The following is a 2,486-nucleotide window of genomic DNA, read 5'->3' as shown; positions in this document are numbered from 1 at the left end:
CTTACTTACTCTGCAAAGACCGACGGAAGGACGAGACGACGGACGGGACGGACGGACGGACGGACGGACGGACGACGGACGGACGGACGGACGGACGGACGGACGGACGACGGACGGACGGACGGACGGACGGACGACGACGGACGGACGGACGGACGGACGGAGGACGGACGGACGGACGGACGGACGGACGGACGGACGGACGGACGGACGGACGGACGGACGGACGGACGGACGGACGGACGGACGGACGGACGGACGGACGGACGGACGGACGGACGGACGGACGGACGGACGGACGGACGGACGACGGACGGACGGACGGACGGACGGACGGACGGACGGACGGACGACGGACGGACGGAGGACGGACGGACGGACGGACGGACGGACGGACGGACGGACGGACGACGGACGGACGGACGGACGGACGGACGGACGGACGGACGGAGGACGGACGGACGGACGGACGGACGGACGGGACGGACGGACGGACGGACGGACGGACGACGGACGGACGGACGGACGGACGGACGGACGGACGGACGGACGGACGGACGGACGGACGGACGGACGGACGGACGGACGGACGGACGGACGGACGGACGGAGGACGGACGGACGGACGGACGGACGGACGGACGGACGGACGGACGGACGGACGGACGGACGGACGGACGACGGACGGACGGACGGACGGACGGACGGACGGACGGACGGACGGACGGACGACGACGGACGGACGACGGACGGACGGAGACGGACGGACGGACGGACGGACGGACGGACGGAAGGACGGACGGACGGACGGTGACGGACGGACGGACGGACGGACTACGACGGACGACGGACGACGGACGGACGGACGGACTGACGGACGGACGGACGGACGGACTGACTTACGTACTTACTTACTTACTTACTACTTACTACTTACACTACTTATACTTACTTACTTACTTACTTACTTACTTACTTACTTACTTACTTACTTACTTACTTACTTACTTACTTACTTACTTACATATTTAATTACTAAATTTCGTCCTTCATCGATTATTCGACATTTTCAATACATTGGCGACATTTCCATTTTGTTCGGACAAAAAGTTGACTTCGACTTCTCTACAAAGCCTACTCCAAATATTACACTTTTGCTAATGAAGGTAGATTTTATTTACTTATCTCCATTGTAGTTTCTACAATAATCAAACAATATGAACCACACTAATTTCAATACATATGGTAACATCTCTGATGGCATCTTCACACATTTATCTTTAACACATTGGCAACACTTGCATTATTTCTCGTGGCTAACGTCGCATCGCAGACGTATCATTTAATTAATTCAATTTTCGTAATTTTTGCAATTAAAAAAGCTAATTGATGTGTAAATCTTTAACTTTGCTAAAAGTTAAGCTCGAAAGTGATATAAAATATAAAAGAAAATATCAGAAAACAAAGAAAAATTTAAATTTTTCATAGTGCGACAGAAAAACCAAGAAAAAAAATTGGATTCAGAAGAAAAAAATTGCATTGTCGGTGTTTTGCTTGCCTGCAGCTGAAAAAAATTAAAACGTGTTATCTCTTTCTACCGTAAGGCATAAGCGTATGTAATTGACAGTTAACGGTTGATGTGAGTGGAAAGGAAAATATAAAATTAAAGAAAGAAAGAAAAAAGTAGTAAATAACAGACACACGGGTTTCATTGATACAAAGTGGAATTAAAACGTGGATAATCGTTTTTTTTTTGTGAAATATTTTCTTTGACAACTTGGTGGCTGTATTTTAATTGAAAAAAAAAAGAACAAACGCCTTTTCATATTTCTATTGATGATAAATGAATTATAATAAAAATTACTTTATAACAAAATAAATAATAAAGTATTAAAAACCTAGAAATAAACATAATTTTTACAAAAAAAGTATTTTTTTGTTTTTAAAACCAACGTGATGAAGTGAGAAATTATTGTTGATGTTAGTTTTCTTGAAAGCTATTGAAAACGTAATAAAAACAAAACGCAAATAACAAATTTCAATTGAAAACAACCATAATTTAATAATTTCAAATTGTTTTGGCTGCAAAAGTATAATTAAAAACAGTCTTTAACAAAATGTTCGTTTTGTGTGATCAAAAGTGAAAATTGGCTTTGACTGTGAATTTTTATTGTTTATTTAAGAAAACAACAACAGAATAATTTAAAATATATTTTTATTTAAAGTGTGAGTAAATTTATCCTATTATTTGTCTTGTAATTCAAAAAATATTTTATTAATTTAATAAATTTGTAACAAAAAACTTTAAATGCAATTAAAATATGAGCGTTCTCTTCTCATTCTCTCATTTATCATTTTGTGTATTACATACAAACAAATATAATACATATTTACATGTATGCACGTGCTCATTTTCTTGTTTTGCTAAGTTCAATCTTCTTAACAGCTTGTTTACAATTGCGACCGCTAACGACAAGCGGCATGCAA

The 2,486-nt window shown here is 43.3% G+C and overlaps 1 protein-coding gene across 4 annotated transcripts in view; it reads left to right on the top strand.

Moving 5' to 3' along the window:
- The first annotated feature begins 1,291 nt into the window (after positions 1-1,291).
- LOC119615529 (la-related protein Larp4B-like) overlaps positions 1,292-2,486 on the top strand; it is a 13,808-nt gene continuing 12,613 nt past the window's right edge. For 3 of the 4 annotated variants that reach the window (XM_037971542.1, XM_037971540.1, XM_037971541.1), the window contains exon 1: positions 1,292-2,225. The gene's annotated coding sequence lies outside the window, so the exon portion shown is untranslated. The remainder of the gene's footprint in view (positions 2,226-2,486) is intronic. The other variant, XM_037971539.1, reaches the window with a different exon arrangement.

The sequence above is a fragment of the Lucilia sericata genome, unplaced genomic scaffold (genome assembly GCF_015586225.1).
Source record: "Lucilia sericata isolate MDLA Ls3-8-SP2 unplaced genomic scaffold, ASM1558622v1 Contig005661F_arrow, whole genome shotgun sequence".
Taxonomy (NCBI): domain Eukaryota; kingdom Metazoa; phylum Arthropoda; class Insecta; order Diptera; family Calliphoridae; genus Lucilia; species Lucilia sericata.
The sequence above is the reverse complement of the archived record's forward strand: the minus strand, read 5'-3'. Positions and strand labels throughout refer to the sequence as shown.